Source organism: Mustela erminea, chromosome 6, assembly GCF_009829155.1.
Source record: "Mustela erminea isolate mMusErm1 chromosome 6, mMusErm1.Pri, whole genome shotgun sequence".
NCBI classification, from domain to species: Eukaryota; Metazoa; Chordata; class Mammalia; order Carnivora; family Mustelidae; genus Mustela; species Mustela erminea.
In genome coordinates this window covers 87,860,423-87,869,740 of record NC_045619.1, presented here as the reverse complement: position 1 = coordinate 87,869,740, position 9,318 = coordinate 87,860,423, and positions in this window count along the sequence as shown.

Here is a 9,318-nt window from a genome sequence, read left to right as displayed (position 1 = left end):
TGGGGGCATCATGTTGTCTGATTTCAAGCTTTACTACAAAGCTGTGATCACCAAGATAGCATGGTACTGGCACAAAAACAGACACATAGACCAGTGGAACAGAGTAGAGAGCCCAACTCTATGGGATATGGACCCTCAACTCTATGGGCAAATAATCTTCAACAAAACAGGAAAAAAAATACAGTGGAAAAAAGAAAGTCTCTTCAATAAATGGTGCTGGGAAAATTGGACAGCTATGGATAGAAGAATGAAACTTGACCATTCTCTTACACCATACACAAAAATAAACTCGTAATGGATAAAATACCTCAATGTGAGACAGGTATCTATCAAAATCCTAGAGGAGAACATAGACAGTAACCTCTTTGACATCAGCCACAGCAAGTTCTTTCAAGATATGTCTCCAAAGGCAAAGGAAACAAAAGTGAAAATGAACCTTTAGGACTTCATTAAGATCAAAAGCTTCTGCACAGCAAAGGAGACAGTCAATAAAACAAAGAGGCAACCCACGGAATGGGAGAAGATAATTGCAAATGACACTACAGACAAAAGGCTGATATCCAAGATCTATAAAGAACTCCTCAAACACAGCACACACAAAGCAGATAATCATATCAAAAAATGGGCAGAAGACATGAACAGACACTTCTCAAAAGAAGACATACAAATGGCTGACAGACACATGAGAAAGTATTCCTCATCATTAGCAATCAGGGAGATTCAAATCAAAACCACATTGAGATACCACCTTACACTAGTTAGAATGGCCAAAATTAACAAGACAGTAAACAACAAGTGTTGGAGAAGATGTGGAGAAAGGGGAACACTCTTACACTGTTGGTTGGAATGCAAGTTGGAAAACAGTGTGTAGGTTCCTTAAGAAATTAAAAATAGAGCTACCCTATGACCCTGCAATTGCACTACTGGGTATTTACCCCAAAGATACAGATGTAGTAAAAAGAAAGGCCATCTGTATCCCAGTGTTCATAGCAGCAATGGCCACAGTCGCCAAACTGTGGAAAGAACCAAGATGCCCTTCAATGGACAAATGGATATAGAAGATATGGTCCATACATAAATAGAGTATTATGCCTCCATCAGAAAGGATGAATACCCAACTTTTGTATCAACATGGATGGGACTGGAAGAGATTATGCTGAGTGAAATAAGTCAAGTAGGGAGCTTCAATTATCATATGGTTTCCTTACTTGTGGAGCACAAGGAATAACACGGAGGGCATTAGGAAATGGGGAGGAGAAGTGATTTGGGGGAAATCAGAGGGGAAGACAAGCCATGAGAGACTATGGACTCTGAAAAACTAACTGAGGGTTTTGGAGGGGAGGGGAATGGGAGGTTGGGTGAGCCTGGTGGTGGATATTATGGAGGGCATGTATTGCATGAAGCACTGGGTATGGTGCATAAACAATGAATTTTGGAACGCTGAAAAAAATAAAAAAAAGTATTTGTTGAATGAATAATACTTAGATTGGGAAGAACAGGAAAAGAGGCCAGGAGAGGGCTAACAGACTGGGAGAAAATGAAGGGATGGAGACAATGGGAGTATTTATAAGAATAAAGAGCAGGTGTGGTGGGAGGTGGGTGAAAATAAGCTGAAGGATGAAAGGTTGTGGCCAGAGAGTGGGGATTTGATATTTAAGCTTCCAAGAGGGAACCGTTCTTTGTGATGATCAAGGGCATGGCCCTGAGTGTGTGGCTGAGGTAGAGGAGGAAGATGAGTGTACCTGAGAAGATCAAGGAATCCCCAGGCCAGGATGTGGGGTGGGTCATGCTCTCAGAGGTGGACCTCTCCAAGGATGATGGTGAGGGAAAGTGTGGGAGCATCATGGGATCCTAGAGCCCCAAGGGTGGAAGAAAACTCAGAGGTGGTTTGGCCCAACTTCCCACCAAACAATAGCAAGAAATTGGCTTGGAGGGAGTGGTAAGGCCTTAATAATAAATTGAGGCACAAAGGAGGAAGGAAGGAACAAGGGGCAGAGGTGGAAGGGTGTTACAGGTAAAGAGGTCATTCTTCTAGAATAGGAAGCCTAGTCATTTTCTGAGTAGGAGAGTGACATGTTAAAAGTGGTATTTGCATAAGATCATGTTGGCAGAGATGTAGGAGTGGATGGGAGAGCAAGGAGAGACTAGAGGCTCTGGGTGGGTCTTTGGGGGAGAAGTGAACCACGTCCAATTCCATGACCCACCACAGTTTGCCAGGTTGCCATGACCAGCATAATTTCTTCCCACGCAATGGGTCAGGCTGGCACATGCCCCTGCATCTCTGTATATAACATGCTCCCCTCTGTTGCTTTCAGTAGCTTCTGATGATCTTGCTTTGAATAAAGCTATAATGTTTTCTGCACAGACTGGTTCTTGCAAGTCTCTTTATCCTAACATGGGATACTGTCTGTCTACTTCAAATTGGCTTCCTCGGGGAAGTCTTCCATGGCTAACATACCACCACAGTTCCCAATTCCATCCCCTCTTGTAACTGCAGTATACATGTGGCTCCATCTGTGCATGTCTTGTGTTCTGAGTAAGAGTGTCAGACTGCCTCTTAGATACATAGAGGACATCTTCTCCTTCCTCTGAACTCCTTATTCAGTTCCTCTGAACTCCTTATTCTATGATATAATAGATGCTCAATAAATGCTGGATAGACCTACTTTTGTTTAAACTTTAGCTCTCATGCTGTCTTATATGCCTTGCAGTGAATATGCTTCCCACACATCTTCAAGAACTGACTTGCCATCCCATGAGCTATTCCCATGGTGCTGTCTGTAGAGGCAAGGCATGGTGTTAGGTTCATGCAGATGCCAAGGTGTGAACAAATGTGTGTTCCAAGCCCAGTGTAAGCTCCTGCCAGAGGCAGGAGGAACTCTATAAACTGTAGTACACTTGGGCTTATCTGCCTCCCTCCATCCGCTCCCTCTCTCTCTTTATCCCCTCCCTTCCTTCCCTCCCTCTTTCCTTTTCTTCCTTCCTTCCTTCCTTCTACCACATGTAACTAGAAGCTACTCAAGTCCCTCACATAGGGTCAGATGGCAGTGGACTTCTGTCTGACACCCAATCCTTAATTCCTTTCCTTCTAGAGGAGATGCTACAGCAGCCAGGAGTGCTCCAGCACTTCTAACTGCTCTGTAGGGAAGGCCTTCCCCATCCCCTCACTGTATTGTGTCCTTTTCCTTAGCCTGTGTTCACCAGAAACCACCAGATTCTGATCTCTTCTTGTAGCTAGGATGGCTATTGCTATTACCACAAGTGTGGAGTTCTTAATGGAATCATCCGTCTTTTGTTTATTTTGAGGACAATGGAGCCTCTCTCCCTAGCCCCCCAAGGGGGTCAGACTTTCACCACAAGCATCCAAGGTGGGATGTGCGGGCGTTTATGAGGAGTAATAGAATGTAGGAGTTCAAGGGAGGTTCAAGGCCTTCTGATCAGTTGGGTCCTTTCACCCACCTGTGGGCTACCTGGTTGCATTTCCTGTACACTTAAAATGGGCCTGATACACAGGTGGCATTTTTAGCAGAGAGGGAAGCCATCCACACAAATAGCAGCTAATTTAACAATTTGTGTCTTAAAACCCTATCCTGAGCTCACAGTTACAGGGCTTTGTCCTGAGCTTGGGGTGAGAGATGGATTGGATGGGTGAGTGTCTTAAGGGACAAGGCTTTCTTGTCCAGTGTGATGATAGAGGTGGGACCCACATAGGGACCCACATAGAGGGGCAGTATCAGAAGTAGGAAAAACTGGGCAGCCATTCATTCTACAAAACCTGTGAGCCCACGACGGACTAGGCACTGTGCTGGGCGATGGGGGCACTGTTGGACCAGACAGATAAAACCCAGCTCTCATGGTGCCTATTGTCAAAGGGACAGGGCTACAACCTTCATGCAGGGAAGAGAAAGGAAGGGAATGCAGACATCAGGAACCACAAGAGCCTGAAAGGGGGAGGCTTCCTGGAAGGGGGATCGAGGAGGCATATTTGAAAGAGGAAGAGACCTGGTGTGGGAGTGAAATAGGGAATGTGGGTCCATCTGGGCAGCAAGTTGAACAGGAGCAATAACACCATGCAGCGAGCCAGGGGAGACAGAAAGGGACATTAGAATTCTCTTGGTCACCCCAATGGTGAGCAGTGCTAAGGCTCAGATGAATGTCTCTAGTATCTAGTCCACTCACTTAGGCCTCTGGGTCAGTCTGGAACATTCTCACTTGACACCTGCTCCTCTGTGACTGGGACACCAGAGGAGCTGCTTGTGTCACAGAGACAGGGACAAACCAATGGAGGCTTTCTGGTGAGTTCCATGGATACACACTGTGAGATATGGAGGTGCTACAGGTAGGAGGGAGCTTACTCTCCACTCTGTCTCTCCTAAACAGAGGAATCTGTGTGTGTGCCTCATTCATTCTGGGAGGCAGACAGCTTAGTGACACGAGAGGACGCCCAGGGTTTTGGGGGAATGAAAAAGCCACAGAGTCACCTAATTGAACCTGCTGCCTCCTGAGAAGCTGGTACCTGGGGCCCTGGGACTGGGCCATGCCTGGCAGGAACCAACCTCATTCATCAAGGGAGGGCCCTGGTTTGGTAGTACACAAATTCAGCGCAAGGCTAATTACAGGAAAGACTTGAAATGGAGACTCTGGGATTACAGTGAAGGAAATTGGTGTGGGGATTAGTTGTAGCCAGTGAATGAAACCCTGGAAATGAACCAGTTCACTGGAGCCTATAAAAGGGGCCACCTGTTTCCCTGCATCAGAAGGTGCCTTTTCCTCAGAGGCTTCTGACCCAGGACATCTTCCTGTGCCCAGAGAAAATGATGAGCCAGCAGTCCAGCAGGCTGTCCCAGGCCACCAAGGGCTCTAGGGGCTGCTCTGCTGTTGTGGTGTTTGGCCAGAGCTGTATCAGCCCCACTAAGTCGCAGTCAGCCTCATGCTCTGGAGGAAGCAGGAACTCCACAGCCTGTGTCATGGTAGGGGGTACCTTTGGCAGCCGGAGCCTGTACCATCTTGCGGGGAGCAAGAAGGTCTTGCTCAGTGTGGCCAGAGGTGCTGTCCAGACTGGGAGCTCAGCAGGGGTTGCACAGGTGCCTTTGGAGGGAGTCTATGTGGGGCTGGAGGAAGGGGCATGAGAGGTAGCTCTGGAAGAGGCTCCTTTAGCAATGGAGGAAGACCTGGTGGTTTGGGAAGCATTCCTGGAGGAGCTTTGGGCCTTGGGGGCTCAGGGAGCTTTCCCCTCAATATCCAGGAAGTGACCATTAACCAGAGCCTCCTTCAGCCCCAGAACATGGGGATTGACCTCAGATAAGGGAGATGAAGACCCAAGAGAAGCAGCAGATCAAGACTCTCAATGACAAGTTTGTCTCTTTCATCGACAAGTTGAGGGCTCATGGTAGGGAGGGGGGCCTGGAAACATGAGGCGTAGGTTGGGGCCGTGGGTCTGCCCATGAACCAGAGGCTGTGTAGGCCATGACCTCTGCTTCCTGGTTGACCACAGGTACGGTTCCTGAAGTAGGAGAACGAGGTGCTGGAGACCAAGTGGTGCCTCCTGCAGGAGCAATTGACCATCTCCAGGGCCAGTGCCAATGACCTGCAGCCTTTCTTTGAGTCTCATACCAGCTGCTTCCAGGCCTACCTGGATAGGCTGCTGAGTGAGTGGGGTCAGCTGGATGGGGAACTGAGCACAATGCAAACACTTGTGGAGGAGTATAAGAGGAAGTGAGTGATGGAGGTGCTGGTGGGTAGGAACTCTGGCAAAGGCAAGGAGGACAATTCGAGAATCAAGTTTCAAATGATTTTATGGTCATTGGTTAGACACAGTGGCAGAGGACAAAATAGGGTCTCCACAAATGCTTGAATAACTGAATTATACTGTCTAGCACTCACCCCTTTGGGCTCAGGAATACCGACTTTGTTAGAGCTGAATACTTAAAGCTTCCTAACAGGCATGTAGTACACCCCAAAGGCCAATGCCAGCCAATCCTGATATGGTGGAGAATATAGATAGATAGTAGGTTGTCCTAGCAGCCTGCTCCTCCTATTCTCCAAACTGGTTTCTACTTCCCTCCACACCAGTCACTCTTCTTTGCCTCTCCATCTCTGGCACAGATAAGAGCTGTGTCACTTTTGGTTTAGGTCAGACACTGTGCTTGACATTCTTTGTGGCTTAATTCACTCCTCTCAACAAACTGAAAAAGAAGTATATTATTCCAGTTATGCCAGTGAGGGAACCAAGACCAAGGTGATGGCAGAGTCAAGTATCAAGTATCTAGAGATACTTTATATCTCTGTTTCTCTGCATCCCCAACCTAGAACCTCAGGGGATCCCTTCTCATGCCTAACTTCAGTCCCTGATGCTGCAGCTTGTAATATTGCACTCTGGCATCACAGGGGATAACTCTGAACAGAGATGCTGAGAGGAGTCCCCATGAGTTTTCCATTATATTTACTTTATTTTCCTAAACAGGATGTTGGGGAGTGTCAAGAGCCCAGTGTGCATCTGTGAGTATCTGATGCATTCCATTTCTAGTGTTTGACATGATTTCTCATGATTTTGCTTCAGCTCTTCAGAAAAACTGCTTTTTCTATAGCCTGACTGCCAGAGTAAAAGAAAGGGAGGGGCAAAGGGAGATCCATATTTGGGTAGGACTTATCAAATGTCCTGTACAGTGTATGTCCTGGATTTGCCTTCAGATAAAGAACTCCCACCCATGGATGGATGGATATATATATTTAGATTTTCCTCTTTTTAGATTTTCTCTGCCACTCATTCCTTAGATAGGAATGCATGCAATGGACATTTAGACAGACAGGTGACATTGAACAACCCATTCTCTTTGCAGTGTGGTCAACCACACATCTGGCAACAAGAGCATTGGTGCTGGGGGCAGCAGTTGCAGCAGCAGCAATGACATCTGGGGCAACAGAAGTGACCAGGGCATCCAAGGGGACTGTGCATTCACCAGTATGAGGAAGGGCATCCAGTCCAGAAGCACAAGCGCCTCCATGGATCAGAGTTCCAGACTGGGCAGCTCCTCCTCCTCCTCAGCTAGGATTATGCAGACCACCTCCAGCAGTGACCAGCGTTCCTGCATCAAATACTGAGACTGGGCCCTGATGCATGACTGTAGACATTTCCCCTACCTTTAGCCACACCTCTCGACAATCGCTCCTCTCTCCCCAGGGCTGGTGATACTATACTCTCATATGTTTGGAGGCTCAAAGCCAAGAAGGGGCCCAGTAGACATCTTCAGTTTAGGAGTTTGTCCCTGAGCTCGTCACCCATCCCATTACCACCTATTGTCCACTTGTATATAAACTCTGCTTTGCCTCCTCTCTGCTCTCTGTTGATTTTTCTTCATTAAACTTCAATAGATGATGATGGATTTGACTCTATGGGTTTTTCAAAATAATAGGGACCCATGATATTTGCTGAATCAGAGGGCAATACACTGAAAATGTGGCCTGCAGGAAGTTATGTTAGCGCTGTGCATGGAGTGAGTGAGAGTTGAGAAGAGGATGAGGGTGCTGAGGGAGTCTTTGGGGGTAAGCCAACTGGGTCAGACTTCACAATTAGCCCAGCTGCCATGCAGTTCACTTCACTTTTTCTGGATCTATCTCAGGGCAGGCCACACCCTGGAGCTGGAACACTTCTCATACTTGCAACAGTAATCCTTGCCAAGAATTCCAAATGGCTCAGTGGCAGCCAACTGACTAACTGCAGTGCCAAGTCTGGGTCACCTCAGTGGGTGGCTTTTCTTTATCACCTCCCTTGGGGTCTTTGGTGGGAGAACATGGCCAAAAGCTGTCCCTGTGTCCTCATTCCTTATGATTCAATGGTAGCTGCCCCCTTTCCCGGTAAGACTCTGCAGCATTCTGACTCCCTCTTCCTCCCCCGACCTGAGATCTCAAAGCTCTGGAAAATCAATAAATGAAATCAAGTTTTACTTAGTAAGTTCCACCTGTTCAGACATTGTTCTGAGAATTTCACACATAAATAGTTTAATCCTCACAATGATCCTATGAGGTAGGCATGATTATCCTCACTTTATAGATGAGAAAAATGAGCACAGAGACATAAAGATGATTCCATGCCAGAGGTTGCAGTTAGCAAGTGGTACAGCCAGGGTTTGAACCTGAGTGGTTGGAGCCTAGAGTCCTAGAGTCCATGTTTGTAACTTGCATTTATACTAATGTCATATGTGTGATTTTGTTTTTTCTTCGTGTGTGTGTGTGTGTGTGAGAGAGAGAGAGAGAGATAGATTTTGGGGGTAGAATATCTTTGGTCTTCGAAGGCAGAGGCTTAGTTTATTCAGATTCCTGCTCTGTCCTTGGTTCTGAAATCTGGTCCAGATACCTAGGGACTCTTCTATTTCAAGAGGCTGACACTTGCCTCAGTCCCTCCAAACTTGACTTCTCAGTCCCACCTTTAGTTCTGACTATTTGCATGTGCTCACAGATTTCCTGCTTAAGATCAGGTAAACAATGAATATTGGAACACTGAAAAAATTAAATTAAATTAAAAAAAGAATACAAGCTTCAATAAAGCAGAGGGTAGAATAAAAAAATAAAATAAAATAGAGGGGAAAAAAAAGATCAAGTAAACATTTGTTTCAAAGCTCAACTTTAAAAAAGATCCAGACCTTGTCTATTTTGTTTTGTTGCCTTTAAAACCAAGAGCAACAAAAAAGTCTCAAAGCATTTATGGATAATAAAACTTCCATAATTTAGCATGTTTACCTTTTTGTCTCAGCTTCTGGGGAATATTTTTCATTAGATTATTAGAATATTTGCTTCCTTTTTAAAAACATGGATTATTTATATTATTATTTTTAGAGAGAGAGTGTGGGGGGAAGGTTGGAGGGAAGGGATAGAGGGAGAGGGAGATAGAGAGAATCTCAAGGAGACTAAATGCTCAGTGCCAAGCTCAGCCCAGGGCTTGATCCCATGACCCTGAGATCATGACCTGGGACAAGAGGAAAATAAAAATAAAGGAAATTGAGAAAATAGTCTTCTCTTGATTAGAACTAGGCTCATGATGAGCAATTTGGAAATGGGCACTCACGGAGGAAGAGAGTGATTTAAAATATTAGCTGTCAGTATTGTAGTAATAAAAATAATATCTGTAGTCAGTATTAAAATAGTAGTAGTAGTAATAGTAGTAGTCAGTAATAAAAATAATATACATGAAAGTGTTTAATAAAATGAAAATATTCATATAAATTTTTTCTTAAATTTTTATTTATTTTTAAAATTTCTTTTCAGTGTTCCAGAATTCATTGATTATGCACCACACCCAGTGCTCCATGCAATATGTGCCCT